Source organism: Sus scrofa, chromosome 3 (genome assembly GCF_054392235.1).
Source record: "Sus scrofa isolate SSC_HxYL_T2T_F1_AM1 chromosome 3, Sscrofa_HxYL_maternal_Yorkshire_Landrace_v2.0, whole genome shotgun sequence".
Classification (NCBI taxonomy): domain Eukaryota; kingdom Metazoa; phylum Chordata; class Mammalia; order Artiodactyla; family Suidae; genus Sus; species Sus scrofa.
Genome location: NC_139385.1, coordinates 136,133,311 through 136,153,942, shown reverse-complemented (window position 1 = coordinate 136,153,942; position 20,632 = coordinate 136,133,311). Strand labels below are relative to the sequence as shown.

General features: G+C 38.4%; 1 long non-coding RNA gene across 3 annotated transcripts in view; it reads right to left on the bottom strand.

Annotated features, from left to right (window-relative positions):
- LOC146404954 (uncharacterized) overlaps positions 1 to 20,632 on the bottom strand; it is a 621,252-nt gene that overhangs the window by 69,408 nt on the left and 531,212 nt on the right. The window contains exon 8 of one of the 3 annotated variants that reach the window (XR_014839816.1): positions 7,517 to 7,577. The exons of the other annotated variants lie outside the window; for them this stretch is intronic. This is a non-coding gene — a long non-coding RNA (uncharacterized LOC146404954). The remainder of the gene's footprint in view (positions 1 to 7,516; positions 7,578 to 20,632) is intronic. 3 annotated transcript variants of the gene reach the window in all.

Sequence of the window (20,632 nt, the reverse complement as noted above, 5' to 3'; positions counted from 1 at the left end):
CCAATTCAGTCTCTCTGCATGTACAGGAGGGCTGAAAAGAGAGTGTTGTTCATATGGTTAGTGTGGCTGTAAAATGTGTTAATTTGCAAATGCAGTGCCAGGTATGTTATAAATTCTAATTAGATTTATGAGGTCTCTTTATGATGAAAATGATACATGTTACCTGAAGGAGTCCACAGCAGGGAAGACCTGTTTTAATGTGGTGGGTCACTATGTAATTAAATCCCTGATATCCACCCCCTCCTATTTCTTACAGGTCTCCTAACAGTATCTCTGCCTTGGGTCTTGTTATTTCAGATCAATCCTCTGACAGGCAGCTATAATCACTGTGCTCTTTCCGAATTGCTTTATGTCATTATTCTTCTTTTAAAAACCCTAAATCATGTCCCATTTCCTACCAAACCCAAACCACGAAGTATAAAAGTCAGGGAACCCCACTAGCCGTCCTCAACGTACCCTGCATTCTCTCTTCATCTCCTGTTATACTTCCCTGGATGCCTTCTATTCGTGAATGTCTATGGTTTACCCTAACATTTTTTTCCCTTTTGCTTTAAACTTCTTTTCTCCTAAAGTCTACTTGTGAAGACATAAGTAATCGTCAAAGAAATAACAAAGAGAGAAAAATGATGTTCCCTGTTGTTCTTTAAAAGTCTGGGTGAAGGTACGTGAAAGGGATTAGACATCTATTTCTGATGTAATTCCTATGTAGCACTCTCTTAACTACTGTGCTTACTATGCTGTGTGCCAAAAAGGGGACATGTCTTTCTTCAAGACAAGTCACCATTAATTCAAGTTTCACACCTTCAAACCTTGTCTCCTTCCCTCCATCCTTCAAGATATCCAGATCTTCAAGAATTCCTTCTTAGAATTTCTGAAATAGGCCCTTCCTTATCTGTTGCCATAGTCCAGGTCTCATTATTGTCAACCTGACCTTTCACAACTGCTCCTGTGTCCAACCATATACTTGTCTTTTTTTATAGGTTTTAAGTTACAGGAGACTGTTTTTAAAATGTCCATTTATTTTGCCTATTTGCTGAATACCCTTCAGTATCTTTGCCATCCATAGAGTCTAGCACATGCCCCTTTAGCTGATGTGGTGGGTATCCTTTCAGGAATTTCAGTTTTATCCACTCTCAAAGCCAGGGACGCATGAGCAACTGTGGGGCCCAGAAGATGGTCCATCCTCATAGGTTTGCAATGAGGACCATGGCTGCCTACTGGGGAGGGCCTTTCCTGAAAGGACACGGTAGTCAAGTCACATACGGATGAACCTATCACATTATTCCAGTTGTGGAGGGAGAGGGTAGGGTGGAGAGGAGTCATTTTAGATGTAGCCCGTGTCTATACCCACAATATCATCCAGCCAGTCTCTTTGGAAGTACACTTCAGCTTGAAGAAAAGTGACCACACTAAGGCAATGATATATTTTAAAGATTCTTAGTAAGAGAGGGAAAAGTAGCCCTTCAGATATTAGGGAACAAGGTTGTGATGATACATTAGAACTGGGACCCCTTGACTTTTATCCATTTCATCACACATTCATGCTTCCAGACAAAGAAAGCCAGGAAGTGAGGTGATAAATGTTGATGACAGGTTAGTGATTCCATTTGGGAGCAATGATCTGAGCTGTGTCTGTGACCTACGCTGCAACTTGCAGCAACGGTGCATCCTTAACCCACTAAGCGAGGCCAGGGATCCAACCTGCATTCTTGCAGAAACAACATCAGGTTCTTAACCCACTGAGCCACAATGACAACTGCTGATGGTGACAATATTATTAATACCACTTTATAGGTGTAGATAAAAGATAAATATTTAGGAATGTCTGATTCTGAGTCCTTGTTTTTTTTTTTTTTTTTTTTTCGTACTCTAAGTATTACCTTTCTTTTCTACTAGAATTAGAGCTTTCTCTTGTTGTCTCAAATGGTCAAAACCATTTAGCACCTCCCCAAGACTAGGCTTCTTGTTGGTTAATTATAATCTTGATAATTAAGGTCTCCAGTCACCCTTCAGGGGCTATTGAGAAAATATTCCTTCCTCATCGGCACTACTGCTGTAAATAATGTACATGACATGGCCCAGATCAGGCTTTGAAAGGATGGAGTTCCCAGCTCTTCTCTCATGTAAACAAGTATGGAGCGATGACACGGTGATGAACCGCGGGGTCCTGCTTGAGAGATGCCTGCTCTGTGCACCTAGACCACTATGCTGCTGTGTTGATGAAAGAGGCTAGGAGCCACGGTTTATATGTGAATTAATACAGGACAGGAGCCAAGGCTGTGGCTCCAAGGATCAACAATATTTTGGGCAAATGAAAAGTTGGAAATCAAGGTATTTTTAAAAACCATAGGTCTAATATTTAACCTCACTTTCATGACTGTTACATTCAGGTGTGGTGGGGTGTTTGCAAGTCTGATTGGTTGAGGAGGGCCTGGGGTCTGTCTGGGGAGCTTAGGAAGCCTCTTGGGACTAAGGAAGGGAACTTCCAAGTGCCCAAGTTTATTTCAAGGACCGTACACTGCCTTAAAGAATATGTATAACTAGGAGGTACCTCTTTGTCTGTTTCTTAAAATTGTCCATGTCTTAGTCCTAGAGAACAGTCCTTAAATTCCACGTAGGGTTGTGGTGAAACAGTAAGTAGAAGGTAAGATCTAGAAAATTGTGAGTTTCTGTGGCAATTAGGTGACAACACTGTTGGCCAGGCACCAGCACCCTCCCATTGGGATCAGAAGTGGGGACACTGGTATTGCTAGTTATATCAAGAATAGCCCTGGTGCTGGATACCAGCACTGTGGCCACTTCAATGGAAAATGCCATTTTCTTCCTCTGTCTGTGTGAGAAGAAGAGGGCAAAGGCAGATGCCATGGGTTGTCAAAAGGACTAACTTAAGGAGAACATGGAGATGCTCTCTTGGAATTTTTAAGGTGAGGTACATGAACTGACCTTAACAAGAGAGAAACATGCAGTAGGAAATGGGACAGAACTTCAAAGAGCAGATCTGTGCTAGGGAATGCTCACTTAGTACCTGGAAATTGAGAGGGGTCCACTCACTCTGTGCGTCAGTGTGTTTCATTACTGAGATCTCCAAAACTTCATCTTGCCAACCCCTGAGGGACTGAGACTATGGAGCTGAGCCAGCAGACTGTAGGTCAAAGAATGTGGCATCCAAAGGTTAATGCACAAAGGAAAAACCATAAAAGCTTATTTGAATGTATCATTTGAACAGGTAGAAAAAAAAATTAATATTGAAGAGAATTAAGATCCTGCGGAGACAAAGAGAATTATTAAGTGAAATCACAAACTCTGTTAAGTGAATAATGAAGGGAGTACTTTCCACTAAGAGAAGAAGGGTTATCACCTCAAGAAGCAATTTTTAGTCTAAGAGTCTAAGAATTCCAGTAAAACAGATCACACAGATAGAGAAGGGCAATTATTAAGTGAGCTATGCTAAACCACACTGAAAATTCTTTGCTTTGTATAGTGGATCAACCATTAAAGATTGAAAATTCAAGCCTTGGTTATTTGTCCCAGCCTATCTATGTTCTTCTGCAAGAGCTGGAGTCTATGAATTGTACCCACCATGTTTAGGAAGAGGCCAGGAGAAGGTGGCTCAGGGATTGGGATGAGGAAGTGACGACTGTGCTACCAGAGCGTGGATATGAGAGGTTACCAAAGGCTAGGACAGGAAATAAAAGATAGTCTCCAACCAGATCTAATTTCTTAATTATCTCTTCTGCCTCTGAACTTCCTTAGTTTATCTGGGGGATATGACATGAGCCACGGCTGCTGGACCTGGTTTTCGTCAAACCAGATTCTTGAATGGCAAGAGGCGACTTTATCAGCTGCTATTAAGGACACTCTGTGTCTGAAACTGTGCCAATGCTCTTTCCATGCACAGTTAGTTTTATATTTTTTACAACAGTTATTAAGGGCCTACTCTGTGCACAAGGCACTGGGATGTTGTGTAAAGGAGACATGACCTTTCATGCAACAATCTATGTTTTAGTGAGGCAGACGACAGATGGATGCCAAAGTGTAATTCAGCTTCATCAGCATTTTGGTGAAAGGCATTGCCTGTGATGATGAAAAATACTGAAGACAATGAGTCCACTTTGGACATCCAGGGAGAGTTCCTCGAAGAGATTTCGCATCAGCTGTGTAATGGAAGACATCAGCAACCACAGCTGAGACACAGAGCTGACTGTTGGAGGTACTGATGAGAAGTGTTACTCCCCATTTTGCAAAACTGGAAGCATTCCTGTCAAAGTTACCTTCAGCAGATTGTCAGTCTGCTCAGAGGTGGAGCCGCCACCCCTAGCCGGGTCAAAGGGATACAGGAGGAAAGAGTAAGTAAACACTCAGAATTAGAAAAGTTTCAGGCCAAACCCATAAAAATTCTACCCACTGTAAATGGCCTTTGAAGTAAGCTTGCTCTTGAAAGGATTTTTTAATGGATTTTTAAAACTCCATTTAGGTAAGTGAAACGAAAGAGTCTTTTCTGAAGAATCAGCTGTGCTGGCGCTAGAAAGCAGAGGTCACACTGCCTTTCAGGGCATTTCCTTGTGACCTTTCTCTTCCACTGTGTTGTCAGTCTGGACATGTTCTCAGTAAAAGAGGAAAAGCAAAGAACTACACTGCAATTGCCAAAGCTCTAAAAGAGCTTCCATCTTCCAGAAAACCACATTTGTGCTAAATGTTACCGAAGCGTTTTAGGCATTCTTGTGCAATGGGCATTTGCTGTCTGCTCAATTATGGAAGTGTGGTTGGTTGTGAACAGGAGAGAAATCCTCCTTATCTGTGTGACAAGACAGTCTGTCAAGATCCACCTTGCTGTGTCAGAACAACACTTAGGATTCTCCAAAATATGAAGCTAAAATAATTTGGGTATTTATTTATCCTGACACTCAGAGGAAGACTGGGTGATTGATCTCAAATTGCAACAACTGAAATCTATGTGACATGAAATGAAAGTTCCAATAAGTGAGTTTAAGAAAATAGTGATCCTGAGGTATTAGGGGATGCTTGGGGTATTGCTGATAAAGCAAGAACTTTTGAACCATTACCCAAAGCATAGGACTACAATAATTGTTTGAGAACCTCAATAATCATAAACATTAAAGATCCCATAGAACAACCTGGACGCCTTAGAATAGACTTAATCTTCCCGAGGCTGGATTTCAGGGCACACATCTCTACTTATTAGCCTGGCCACCACAGACAACGTATTAACCTTTACAAGTCTCGGTTTCTTAAATTTTGTAAGACACATAAGATACATAAGATGAAGGAGGCTTATGAAGGCTACAAATAATATGAATTGCCACCCTGTTCCCGACCCTGCCAGTGTGTGTCCCTAACACACATTTCCTTTAATATCCAAATTATATAAGCTCAATCTTGTTAAATTAACAGAAACTCTAGTGTTTCACCAGGGCCAACTGCCATGAGTATTTTTGAGGATCCTTATATTTGCTTAGACTTGTTTAAGAAATTCTTCTTGCATCTGTGTTTCCACCTGCCAAAAAATGCAGAAACTCTGACATAACCCTTAACTCAGCGGGATTTCCTATGGTGCAGCAGCAATGAATCCTACCAGTATCCATGAGGATGTGGGTTTGATCCCTGGCCTTACTCAGTGGGCCAGGGATCCTGCATTGCTGTGGCTGTGGCCAGCAGCTGTAACTCTGATTTGACCCCTAGCTTGGGAACTTCCATATGGTGCAAGTGCAACCCTAAAAAGCAAAAAAAAAAAAAAAAAAAGAAAAAAAAGGCATCCTCAGCAATCACACTCTGATATCAGACAGTCCCATCATAGCTAACAAGGACCAACCATAGAGCACAGTATAATCTACTGTGTAATAATTTATATGGGAAAATAATCTGAAAAGGAATGGATATATGTATAACTCATTGACTTTGCTGAAACTAACACAACTTTCTAAGTCAACTGTATTCTAACGGCATTTATTGTTTTAAGAAAAGAAAGTTCTATGATGTAGTCTGTTGTCAAACTCAGCTTGTGCCTGACCAAGAGGGGTGGAGGGCCGGTGCCAAATCTTTGCACTGATGCTCTGTCCCCGGACGACCAAGTGACCTTCTCCATACTCTTGAGTGTTAGCCACAACTTCTCCAAAAAGTTTTAAATCCCACACTCGGCAAGGGTTCTCCACTTCCAAGCTTTTATTTCCTTGCATATTCTTCCTCAAATCTAGGTTATTTAGTGTTCTCTTCACCATTGAAAATGAGCCCCTTGTTTCTAGGTAATAATTCTTGATGTTAAACATTCTCTGTTCAAACTTTTGTGCCGTGTCTATTCCCTGGCTAGACTCTAATACAAAGCCGAGGGGGACAGGGGACTGGGTATTTGTCTATTCACAACTTCTCTTTACCTGTGGGAAGAATATGAGGGATCGACAGAGAGATAATTCTGAAAACCGCCAGACTGAGTAATATTTCTACTCTGATATTGTCAAGTTCATCACAATGGCAGGTACAGTCAACTCCAGGTGACAAAGTTTTTCATATGCAGAATTTGCTGGGATTATCACCTCTTCACAAATACTGCTCTGTACTCAACTTTATTTTTTATTTACTTTCTGCTTTTTAGGGCTGCACCTGCTCCATATGGAGGTTCCTAGGTGATGGGTTGAATCCAAGCTACAGCTGCTGGCCTATGTCACAGCCACAGCAAGGCGGGATCCGAGCTGCGTCTGAGACCTATACCTCAGCTCAAGGAAACGCTGGATCCTTAACCCACTGAGCAAGGCCAGGGATTGAACCTGTATCCTCATGGAAGTCTAGTTGGATTTGTTTCCGCTGCACCAGACAGGAATTCCCGTACTCAACTTTGAATGAGGATATTTGGGTTTGCAGCTTGGCTCACTACTAAGAGATACGCTCAGTCAAAACATGGAATCTCTGTGAGCCTCAGTGTCCTCTTTATAAATGGGGATCTATAACCCCATCCTGTGGGCTGTACTCACAGCGCTGTTATGAGTCATTATGAGAACATGCATGGCACTTAATACCATAGTCTTCAAGCTCAATAGTGGTTTTAACATTTCTTGCTTCTTTAATTCTTATTTCTCATACTGAAAAACTGAGGCCTAGAAAGGATTAGAAATTTAACTAACATAGCAGCATTGATAAGAATCATCTTTGTGTTTCTCTGGTACAATAAACCTTCCTTATGGTGCAATACATTCAGATGCAATATAGGAAAGTCATCCCAGAAGGAGCTACCATACACCGTCGTGTTTTTAAATTTGTATTTATAAGGAAATGTACGTTTTAAATATGTAGAAATGAATTGCGTATACTTTAAATTTATATCTAATAATTATTTATAAATTTAATAAAGATTTCTGATATTCTCATTTTCACCAGAAGAGGCCACTATGATCCAACTTAACTGATTTATTGTCACATTGAATAATTCTATTTGGTTGGAAAAATCGACACGAACTTCAAAAGACAATGATCACTGTGGTACATGGAATGACTGGCCACTGGGTACCTGCTGTACAGCACAGGGAACTCTCCCCAGTATTCTGTGATCATCTACATGGGAAAAGAATCTGAAAGAGAATGGATGTATGTCTATGTATAATTGAATTACTTTGTCATGCAGCAGAATTATCACGGTCTTATAGATCTTATAAGTATATGTCAATAAAATTTTTTAAAAATGAAAAAAAGACAATGTCACACATGTTTTTCCTGTCTCTCTACCCTCGTTTTGAAAGGCAGCCGCTTCTTCCAGCCAAGCTGGAAGTTTTGTAGACACTCTTCCTTTTGATTCCTTGGAAGAAGCCAGGATTTTAGAGATAGACAGATAGACCTATCTTGGTTCTAGCCCAGAGACAAACAGCTCAACTCTGAGAAATAACTTGAACTTGTTCACTTCTACAAAGAGAAAATTACAATAACGCTTGTTTGCTTTTTTAAAAGATTAAATGAGTTACTACCATGAGTGCTAAAAATTAAGGCACATGTAACACAGAAGAAGCACACTTGTTAGTTTTTACACTTCTAGAATCTCTGATGCACTATTGCTCACACCTGCTTTTTTGTTATCATTTTTTTTTTTTTTTTTTGCTTGTACCCCCCCCCCCCCCGGTATATGGAAGTTCCCAGGCTAGGGATCGAATCCGTGCCACAGCAGTGACCTGAGCAGCTGCAGTGACAATGCTGGATCCTTAATCCATTGAGCTACACGGGAACTCCTTCAGTATGTTTTTTTGTTAGTTTTTTGCTTTTTTTAGGAGCGCACTTGCAGCACAGGAGGTTCCCGGGCTAGGGTTCGAATTGGAGCTGCAGCTGCCATCCTACAACGCAGCCACAGAAATGCCAGATCCTTAGCCCACTGAGTGAGGCCAGGGATTAAACCGTATCCTCATGGATATCAGTCGGATTCATAACCCGCTGTCATGGATATCAGTCGGATTCGTAAGCCGCTGAGCCACAATGGGAACACCCTCCTCAAGTATATTTTAAATAATCCAAAAATGGTTTATGTATAACTAAAAATGGAAAGAATGAGTGGAAGGTTAAATTCAGGACTGTTTACAAGGTTAATACAGAGGTTATATAGGTTAAAATAGTGACTGGAGAGGGGAGACTGCATTTATCTGTCTTTTTAAATTATAAATGTAATTAAATGTTTTATTTTTTAAAATGACAAACACGTTACTTTTTAATTATAACATATTAAAATAAATTAGCAACTCATCTTTCCTTAGATATCTCTTCTATTTCTAAAATCACTATGTGAAACTGAAAACTAAAATACTAAAAGCCATGGTCAGTTTGTTGCCAGTCGGCGTGGACCCAAGCTATCCTTTTGTTAGAGCAATTGATTTTTGTCTTCCTTTATTATACCATAATAAAAAGTTAATAGAATAGGGTTACTGTGGACAGAGACATAAGATGAGGAAAACCTTTGAAGAGAATGATCAGGAATACGTTTCTTCTTTTCTGATCATTGTATTTTGTAGAACACAGCATGATTAAACTTTTATAAACTTTGAACACAAGCGAAGTTTAGGATGTGTTTGGGAAGGGAGACTGTAAGTGGATGAACTAAGAAAGGAGTATAAAGGAAGGCGAAAGTTCCTGATACTGTTTTAACTCGTAAAGCGATGTGTTCAAAGTTAAATGGTGAGTTCCTGTCATTATTTTAATTAAAAATGCATAAAAGCATGTAAATTATATGTGATTGCACTTATTCTCATGCATATGTCCATTCTTATATAATTAAAATTTTATTAATTTCAATTAAAAACTCCTTGAAAAACTCATATCTGGAACATGAACAACATTTATCATCAAAGGTAAGCTACATGTGCCCCAGGATTGTATTTTCCTATCTTTGAGTGACTTTTTTTCGAGTGTTTTCAGCATAAAACTTCATTTCTGTTTCCGCATTAATCTTCATACTGTTGCTATTTAATTGGATTTTTTATTGAATATTTTCTCCACACTCTATATTTCATACTTGTGGCTCATTTATTTTGCAACTGGCAGTTTATATCTCTTAATCCCCCTCACCTATTTCTCTTCTCTTCCAAACCCACTCTCTTCTGACAAACACCTGTCTGTTCTGTCTATCTATAACTTTGTTTATTTTGGTTTTATTTCCAGAGATCCTGTATGTTATAATATTCCTCTGAATTGAGTTAAAGAATTATTACCATTATTAATAGTACTATATATAGTATGATATATACTATAACTTGACAATTATGAAAGTGGAAATATATCCTTAGTGAAATAAAACCTTATAAAAATTTTATTTAATAAAAAAGGCATATAGCAAAAATTAATCATCTGACAGTTATATTTTTTTGCAGTTGGTTTTCTATTCCTAAAACTACTTTCTACTACTAAAAGTTTTCTACTTTTTAGTAGTCATATTTAAGAGTAAGTAAGATGAAGATTAATTACAATAGAAGTTAACTATTTTATGGTATAATTTGATAAACTAATTTTGACGACCTTATTGAAGAATACACATTGAATGTAAAAGAAACAATATAGGAACTTCATCATTGCGTATTATCCAATATTATATACAAGTTTGTTAGTCCCAGAAAGCATTCTGTTTACATTTTTACAATCCTCATGATTAAAGTATTCCTCCTTTGTCAGCTCATAGGAGCAATTTTTTTTCAAATAGTGTCTGGTCCAAGAATAGATACAGCAAATTTCTTAGGTGTAAATTAATGAAAATAATGCTTTAATGTTAAATATTTCTTATCAAGTTTCTTCTTGTTTTGTTCTCAGGATCCTCTCCTTCAAAAGAAATATTTTCTTTGAAAAAAATCTCAAATCTAAAAAGATGGAGGAGACAAAACACTATTGGTATTTTTACACCAGTCTACCATATATCTGAATTCAGAATATGTGTAGATACTTTCCTACTACTGAATTTTATATCTCCTATTCCATCCCATCCTCGAACATAGATGTTTGTAAGATCTTTCAATCTTAAAACAAATCATCATATTAAAAATTATAATAGATAAGGCATACAAATTTATTTTATAAAGAGGAGAAAGCACTATTTCTGAATTCAAAATATATACAGGCAAATCTATTGTAAGAGATGTTAGAAAGATTCAGAAAACAATCTCCTCTGGACCTGTGTTCTCAGATGAAGATTTTCCTTTAGCACACTCTAACCATATGCAAATATTTAAGACAACAACACAATAGAAAAAAAATGTAATACTTCCAAAGGAGATAAAAACCATGGATTGAATGTTTTAAATTAGTTCTACAGCTGTGAAATTAGAACTGAGATTTTTTAGATCAGATGACATTAAACACTGTCCAAATTTGAGCTGTAATGGTTGCCTTCTTTGAATATGTCAGTTTTTATACTAATGGGCCACTTTTCTTCATGTGAATCAGGAAGGAGAGTATGCTGGGGAGGCTGAGAAGTCTGAAAACATGTTTCTATGAGACTCCCCACATTCCGGAAACCAATGCTCTGCCGAGCTTAATACTAGAATACAGATCTAGTATTCTGCAGTCCTTGATCTCCTAAATCCATAGTATAAGCATGCAGACAGACCTGCAAGCAGAGGGCAACTATCCACAGTGTGTGTGCTGCAATGGGTATTACTACAAGTCTGAAAGCAAGCATCTCCGTGGTATTTCTGGGCTGTTGGGAGAGTCTGCCTTATCACAAGCTTCATTTGTTTCCATTATCGAACTGCATTTTTTCTTTAGGGAGTATAGAAATAAAAAATTGGGAAATCTTGCAACAATGCTTTCCCTGATAAAGCAGTATCTCAATATGATAGCGTAATGACTTAACTCCATACATGTTATGACTTATTTGCTACCCGTGGCTCCCTCTTCTTCATGGAGTTTAAACTGTGCTGAAATTGAATATTCCTTTTGAATAATTATTATTCCGGCTAATAAACTGATTGGTGGTTCTCTCGAGGCCAACAGAGTGAATGGTTTTGAGTTTGTATGCCTTATCTATTATAATTTTTAATATGATGATTTGTTCTAAGATTGAAAGATCTTACAAACATCTATGTTCGAGGATGGGATGGAATAGGAGATATAAAATTCAGTAGTAGGAAAGTATCTACACATATTCTGAATTCAGATATATGGTAGACTGGTGTAAAAATACCAATGGTTTTGAGTTTCCTACTGAAAAAGCATACTTAGTCCAACAGATGGCACTGTGCTGTAAATCTGTAAAGTTATAAAATTGAAATAAAAAAACCATAATCACTATCTTTTTTTCCCTCAAGTAGATTTTATGAAGCATTAATCAATTCAGAGAAGCTAATAAAATGCTTGGAAAATGAATCCCAGTGTTATTTAAATAATGGCTGTGGGTCAGTAAACAGAAGAAATTTATGGGGCCACTATTGGAACATACCAAAAGACAAGCTGGTCAAAATAGATTTGACCCCTGATGAAGTCTGGGGATATTTTTGATGCAAAGAATAAAGTTTGGATGTGTTGTTGTTTGCAGAATTAATTCCATTATTATTTTTCTTTCAAAGAGTCAACTCTGACAATCCCATCAAGCCGTCTATGCAATTTCTTTTGTAAATTTTAAAATCCTGCCAGCCCTCATCTGAGATGCCAGCCTCTTTAATATGTCAGAAGACTGTTTGCCTGCCACTGTGAACTAACATTTATTTTTGGTCTAAATTAGAAAAACAATAGGACTAAATCAGCCTGACATGACATTTAGCTGAGCACCACCAGGGATGCTTTCATAAGTGAGGATGAAGAAAGGGAGGCAGAGATGTTCCCCAAATTAAGTGGGTGCTGCCATCAGCAAGGGGCTGTGTGAGGGGAGGCTGGGGGAGGCCAGGGGAGTGTCTGGATACCAAGGGCCTGGGAACGTGAATAAATGCTTTTACAGAGCATTCACAGACAGCATGTCATTTGGTTCTCAGTAATATTTTAAGGAAGAAATTCGAAACCCAGGGAAAGTGAAGCATTATCATATTCTGATGAGAAAACTGAGTGACAGACATTGGCCTTGCCTGACTTCACAGCCAGCCTGAGAGGGGAAGACTTGACACAAGTGAAAATACCATTTTGTTGTTTTTCATTCTGATAATCTATCAGTGCTTAAGAGAGAGAGAGAGAGAGAGAGAGAGAGAAATCTTTACTTAACAAAGTCTGCTTGCACTCGGGTTCAGCTTTTTGCAGTGTGGAATGACAGAAGGGTTAGAAGTTACACGCTTGTACATGAAGACTCCTTTACCCATCACCTTCTATGCTCTGGAAGACAACGTGATACAGCAGGAAAGACGCAAAGCTGGGAGTTAGGACACACCGATCCCGTCACTTTATCTCTCTGGCCCTATGTCTTCTCATTTATTCCAGACGGTAGAAACAATTATTTCCAGATCCCCTCTTCAAACCAAGACTCTACCATTATTTCATTTTTCTAAGGCTTAACATAATAAATGATGTAAAATTTAATGATCTCGTTACCACAAATGGTAACTTACATCTTAGAGTAAAAGGCTGAGTTACTCATTAGTGAGTCTGTGAACACAGCAGTGAATTTCCTGGTTTTCCTGACATTGTCCGTAGTTTTGGAAATAAGATCCATAGAATGAGTCCACTTCCTCTGAAGAGATCTTGGCTTTGCTCTCCTTCTCCCTCCTCCCCTCCCTTCCTTCCTTCCTTCTTTCCACAGATATTTATTGAGGAATTACTGTGTACTAGGTGATATACAGGGTATGGGGGATACAGCTCTTGTAAGTCAAATTTTGACGCTGCCTTTTAGAGCTTACAGTTTAGGAGAGAATCAAGTTAACCAATGATTACAACACAGATAGTGCTAAGAAGGGTGTAAATAAGGACTGACACACAGGACTGTATCCATCCAGTTCAGAAGGACAGCCTTCCTATCTGTGTTTATCAATTTATTTCTTTGCATCTTACCTTTCCCAGGTTTGAAGATGGTACCTTTGTGATCTCAGAGACTCTTGTGCCCAGAGGGAAATCTCTAGATATTATTTGCACTACTGCAGCTAAATTGCCATTGCCCTCATCTTAGAATATGTTTTGTAATAGCAGCTGCCCCCCTTGAAAACCACTAATGTGCTTTCTGTCCCAATAGATCTGCCTGTTCTCCATACTTCATATTAGCAGGATCAGACAGTATGTGCTCCTTTGTGACCACCAATTGGGGGCTTAAACAACAGCAATTTATTCTCTCACAGTCATGGAGGCTAAACATTCAAAATTAAGGTGTTGGCAAGGTCATGTTCCTTCCAGAGCCTCTAGGGAAGGGTCCTTTTTGCCTCCTCTAGCTTCTGGTGGACACTGCAATCCTTGGAGCTCCTTGGCTTCACAGCTCCAACCTCTGCCTCTGTCTTCATACGACTATCTCTGTGTCTCCTCTGTGTCTTCAAATCTCTCTTTTTACAAGAACATCAATCGCTGAATTCAAATTGGTTAAGATCTCATCTAAAATTGAATATATCAGTAAATATACTTTTTCTAAATTAGTCACTTAAGGGAAAAGGAGATATGCTCTTTTTCCTTTCTTTCTTTCTTTCTTTTTTTTTAGGGCCACCCTGGTGGCATATAGAAGTTCCCAGGCTAGGGGTCGAATCAGAGCTACAGCTGCTGGCCTGCACCACAGCCACAGCAACTCAAGATCCAAGCCACATCTGTGACCTATACCACAGCTCACAGCAACACTGGATCCCTGACCCACTGAGCAAGCCAGTGATAGAACCCCACACCCTCATGGATACTAGTTGGGTTCATTTCTGCTGTGCCACAACAGGAACTCCCAGAAAAGGAGCTATGAAGGAAGGAAACAGAAATACAGACTTTATTTGTTAAAAGAACATGTATAAAATGGTGATGCATATTACATGTATTTATTGAGAAAAATGAAATGTGGTTTAATAAAAACATATGTTTATATGTTTTTATGAGTGGTGTTTTTTTCACTTTAAATATTGATAACACACAGTCAGGTTACAGTTAGGGGGATTCTGTGCTGATCACAGGCAGCTGTAATCCTGGACAGTGCCTGCATTTCCCAGGGGTCAGTAGTTTAATCCCCATTGCCCACCAGGCTGGGTCCAGTGTCCTTTTCATTCCCCTGCCATCCTTCAGAGATGACATTAATGAGTGGCTAAAAGAGAAAGGCCACTGGAAAATGTGAAACACAAAGTCCGAACAACTTTAGAATAGAATAGTCTCTGAATTATTGAGAATGTGAAGAATTCTTGACAACATAATGATTCCACCAAATTTCCTTCCAATTTTCTTCAATTCAAAACCAATTTCAAATTTCCTTGTATCACCATTAGAGCTGCCATATTTAACATGAGGGACTTCAAACAAGGATAACATAAAATCCTTTTAGGATAGGCTTGTGGCCAAGCCTCGAGTCACCCACCAAACGTCTTAAGACGTAATTTATGTTCTTTTCAGCCTTGGATAATGTTCACTGAGACAGAAGGAGCTAGTAAAACTAACATTTGGAAATTTTAAGCTTTTCTCCTTCATGGTCAGACCCTAATTGAGGGCAAAGGATGGTCTTCATTCCTTGGTTTCCTTTCCTTTCTTTTTTTCTCTTCTTTCCTCTTCTCCTCTCCTCTCTTCCTCTCCTCTTCTTTCTTCTCCTCCTCCTCTTCCCTCCCCTTCTTCTCTCTCCCTCCCTCCTTCAGGGAATAGAAATGGTTCTCTATTAAGACCTGAAAGTTCGTTATGTGATTTTTCTCTGTTAGCCTGTCTTGGAAAATTATAGAGGACAGATTTCAAGTTTTGCCCCTCCCCCCAAAAAATGAAAGAAAGCGCTACCTATCTGAGATAATACATATATGGTAATTAGCTTGTTGTGGTGGTTATTTTACAATACACAGATATACAAAACATCACCTCATACAACTTATATGTTTTAATTTATCAATTACACCTCCACAAAGTTAAAAAGTATAAAGGTCATTCTAGAAGTTCAAATGCAGTTACTAGAGTTACCTGCTTAGGTCCCCAAGTGACCTAAGGGACAAAGCAGGAGATTTTAAAAAGTAGGCTGTCAAAGATCACTTGGAGAAGTTGGGGCATCTCTGAGAGTGGGATAGGAGCTTCTCACCAAAACATGTGGCATTGGACAGCTGTTCTTTGATTAGATTTGTGGTTTTGAAAACCACAATGGTACATCACTTTATACCTATCAGAATGGCTGAAATAAAAATGTGACACCACCAAATGCTGGTGAGAATGTCAAGAAACTGAACCTTCATACCTTGCTGGTGGAAATATAAAATGTTATAGTCAAGCTGGAAAAGAGTCGGGCAGCTTTTTACAAAACTGAATATGCAGCTACCACATAGCCCAGCAATCACACGCTCAGGTGTTTATCCCAAAGGAATATTAGACAGCTACTGAAATTATACAATAGAAGTAAATGTAGTAAGTTGCAGTAATGTTGCCAATAATTATCAATTGAAAATACTTGATTATATAACTGAATAATGTGTACAAAGTGTATAGGAATTGTCTATGAGAGTGTATGTCAAAATACTTTTTATTGGGAAGTCAAATAGTAGGGTTTTTTTTGGGGGGGGAGCAGGGGGTTGTTTGGTACACCTGTGGCATGTGGAAGTTCCGAGGTCAGGAATCGGACCTGTACCACAGCAGTGATCCAAGCTGCTGCAGTGACAATGCCAGATCCTTAACATGCTGTGCCATCAGAGAACTCCAGTAGGTGTTTTTTTGTTGCTGTTATTCTAAAACTCCTATTTGTCCTGAATGATCCTATATTTTCTGTATAATGCATAATAATATTTTCATACATTTTAAAAGGTCTTTTTTGATTGTATGTACATTTAAAAAAAATCTCTCCTATTATCATTTTAAATCATTAACCTCAAATACCTGATAGATGTCTGTTGTCTTCTTTACATTGAACCTTTAATTTTGGATTGTTAGTCACATGCAATTGTAAGAAATAATACTGGGAGATTTTGTGCGTCCTTTTCACCGTTTCGTCTTATATCAACCTCTTGCATAATTACAGCGTAACATCACAGCCAGAATATCGGCATTGACACAATCCACAGATGTTATTCGGATTTCTCCAGTTTTATTTCTACCTCTTACTGTGTGTATATGCATGAGTGTGTGCATGTGTGTTTAGTTTTATGTAATTTTACCATGTTTGGAAATTCATGCATCCTTCACCACAAGGATCTCTTGTGTTATCCTTTTAATAATCACATCAAACCCTGTCCTGCCACCCCCATCTCCGTCTCTAACCCCTGACAACCACCCCTGATAACTACAAAATTATAGAAACCACTTCTATAATTTTGTAATTTCAAGAATGACAAAATGGGAGTTCCCTTCGTGGCTCAGTGGTTAATGAATCCAACTAGGAACCATGAGGTTGTGGGTTTGATCCCTGGCCTCTCTCAGTGGGTTAAGGATTTGGCGTTGCCACGAGCTGTGGTGTAGGTCGCAGACACAGCTTGGATCCAGCGTTGTTGTGACTGTGGTGTAGCCCGTTGGCCATAGCTCTGATTAGACCCTTAGCCTGGGAACCTCCATATGCCATGGAGTGGCCCTAGGAAAGAAAAAAAAGAGAAAAAAAAAGAATGACAAAATGGAATCATATAGTATGTGAGCTTTCAAACTGACTTTTATCACTAAGCATTATTCCCTAGAGACTCATAGAAATTATTGCATTACCAACTGTCCAATTCTTTTTTATTGCTGAGTAGTATTCCACTGTGTGGTTGTACCAGTTTATTTATTCATTCACTCAGTGAAGGAGAGCTGGGTTCATCTCCACTGTTTTGCTATTATGAGAAAGCTATTATGAATATTTGTGCACAGGGTTTGGTGTATCCATATGTTTCTTCAATTAATAATTATTGGCAATACTGCTGCAACTCAATACATTTACTTCTTTTGTGTAATTCCAGTAGTGGCTTGAAATTGAATATATGTATTTATTTTTTATAGAGGAGGAAGAGTAGAGTGAAATGAGAAGCAGCTTTGCAATCAGACATGAGCTGATCTTTCATTCCATTTTGGCCATTTACTGATTTTGTAATCCTGAGTAAGCCACTCCAGCATTTGGAGTCTCAATCTTATTATCCAGAAAACAGAACTAACGACAGTTTGTAAATTTGTCATAAGGGCACACAAGCATTTGGTACATAGTAGGTGCCCAGTAAATCAGGACTGCTGTGTTTGGAGGCCAGGGCAACATTTCTTGGGTATTCATAGAGCTACGGTCTTGTGCTTGTGCTAAGAAGGGAGAACATGTGGATTCCAGAGCAGAGCCAGGGGGCCACTGTTGGACAGTCAGTCATCAGGGGTTACGAACAAAGGAAAGGCCAACTTCTCTGAAATCTCTGTGCAACATCTATTCATAATCCACAGAAACCTTTATTCCTATTTTGGCAGCACACTTTCATGACCTCTTCTACTCTCAGTTAGTAGCATACACCACACTGAGAAATGAACAGTTTTACTTAACTCTTAGGATTATTTCTGAGGGTTGACCACCTCTCTAGGTAAAGTCGGTTCCAGCAAATTTCTTAAGATTTTCTTCAGATTTCTCTGGCATCTTCTGCCTTGGATCAGGACTTCATTAAATTTCTCATAGAGTGTTCCACCAGCCTACAAATTGTTCTTCTAACGCCCCACACCTCCCCTCCTCAGTCTGTCCTTTGCAGGACAGCCAGAGTGAGCTTTCTAAAAATAAGGACTTTCTTATTTTATTATGCAGCTTTTGATATATGAAACAATTATCCCAGTGACTAATAAGATGTCCTGCGGGATTATTGCTTGCAAATGGCTTGTGAGAATTGAACGAGGGAGAAATTGGTTTTCATGCTTCCGTGGAGTGCTTTTTATACCCCGTAACCCAAAGTATAAAGTTTCAAGTCCACTTTACAGGAGGAAAAAAGAATAACAACAACTCAGGACATGTGGGAACACAGTCTCATGAAGAGTACTCTCAAGTGACATCACCTCGTCCGAGTCATTTGTGAGCATTCCAGCTGTGTTGATAACAGATACACTCATTCAGTGAGAAATCCACTAAGAGAATAAATTAAATACAGACCACCTCCAAATATGTATGGACACTGGGCACGAGACATCCACAAAAACATGTAATTAATATTTCTGAGCACTAAATTTGAGCAGCTTGCCTTCCAAACGCTGTCTCATTTAATCCTCAGTAATTTTACAAAGCAAGAATCATCATCCCCGACTTACAGCAAATGTCAAAGCCAAGTCCTTCTGAATCCTTCCACATTACTCTTTCCTTGGCATTACCCAGCCTCTTGGTACTGAAATCTCTTCTCACAGTGGTCTGTATCTAATGTGTGTGCATGTAGCTTTTCACAATAGTTTCATTCCACTAAATATGTGTTAGATGTTTAGAGTACATATGACAAATAATGCTTCTCTTCTTTCCAAGTTTTAATATGAAGTAGTCATTGCTTGTTGTTTCCCTTCCTGCATACCTGTTTTCTAAATGCAATGTCATTATCATCCTCCTGTAAGTGGGGGTAAGAGCAATAAAGACATGGGCTCAAAATTATGGAATGTGTGGACAGGGTAGCTGCGTGAGACATTAGAAATCAACTAGTACAGAAACTTTTAAACTTGCAGCAGACAATTCAGTATTTTCTCCTGGCACCATACACAATTAATGTAACTAGTTCCACACTGCACAAAATATAGACTAAGATATAGCACCAAATTAAGTAACATATTATTTTAACTTTAATTTCTTAGAAAAGCATTGATTTTTATGTTTTTCATAATACACAAGTATAAGATCTAAGCCACAAGTACACATTTGAATTAATTAAACTGTAGAACTGACCTCACAGTTCTTTTATTAATGACCATATGTGATATTTTACTAATGTTTTACTATTTAAAGAGAATAGGGCAGATACATGTATGCCTAGTTGCTAATAATTTTCTGCATTCCACCTAGTACCCCCCACCAACACAAAAAGGAAACAAATTTAAAAAGAACTATATAAACTATTAGTACGCAGATTATTGAAGAACAGTAGTATCCCATGGAAGCAGAGTCATAGACTCGTGGAAACACAGTCTACTTTAGACTAAAAATACCATTTTTTAAACTGGGAAAAATGAAGTCAAGATAAAGGACATAATTTGAACTATCAAACTGTTTTCACTAGTGAATTTATCACCACTGGTTTTAATTGTCTTATTATTTCTCAGGGGAAAAGGATGCTTTGAGAAACCATATTTGCAGGGCTCCCTGCTGGAAGGAAGGAGATCTGATTGAACTTTCTCTGCTTTACGTACATGTAGATACATCAACACACACACACACACACATATGTGTATGCAAATGTATATCCTCAGAGCTGTAAATCTCTTAAAGACTATGCTGGCTTTTTCCTTTTAAAAAAGCAAAGTGTGTCTGTCCCTGAATAATTGAAAAAATAATCACAAACTCTAAAGAGAAAATTAAAAATATCCTTATTTCCCCGCTAATTTAAACAGTAAATTTGTTTGGAGAAAACGATGGGAATTTTAAAAAGCAGTAAAGCTTTTTTACAGCAGGTTGTAATTATACTGGCATTCACCAAAATTTCAATGACTTTGTGAAGAAGTTATGCCTATATTCTATGATTTTAACTAGTATTTTATATTATTTAAATTGAGCTGCGTTTCTTGGAAAGGGAAAGAAAACCAGTTATACTGTCACAAAGACTGAGTTCAGTCTACAAATCTCTCCACTTGAGAATTAACCGCTACGAAAGATAAGCTTCTCCTTAGTGGCCTCGTTCCTCTGTCAAATATCCAAAGATCCACTACTCAGGCAATACATTTTATCTTTTCAAATTAAGTCCTCCTGTAGTGAGCCTGATAAAGATGATTTAAGGAGTTGAAAAAACACGATTTTATCTTCATTTTCTAAGTTACATTTTATTGAAATGAGGGTTATTCCTCTTCCTATTTTCTTTTTAATTTCAAAGACCATGGTTTAAAGTTGATTAACCACCATTATTAAACTAAAGTGCATGTAAATGAGAACAGATTTCCTTCTAAGAGAAAATACTTTTAATCTTCAAAGAAAAAGTACTATCCGCTACTCAGATTC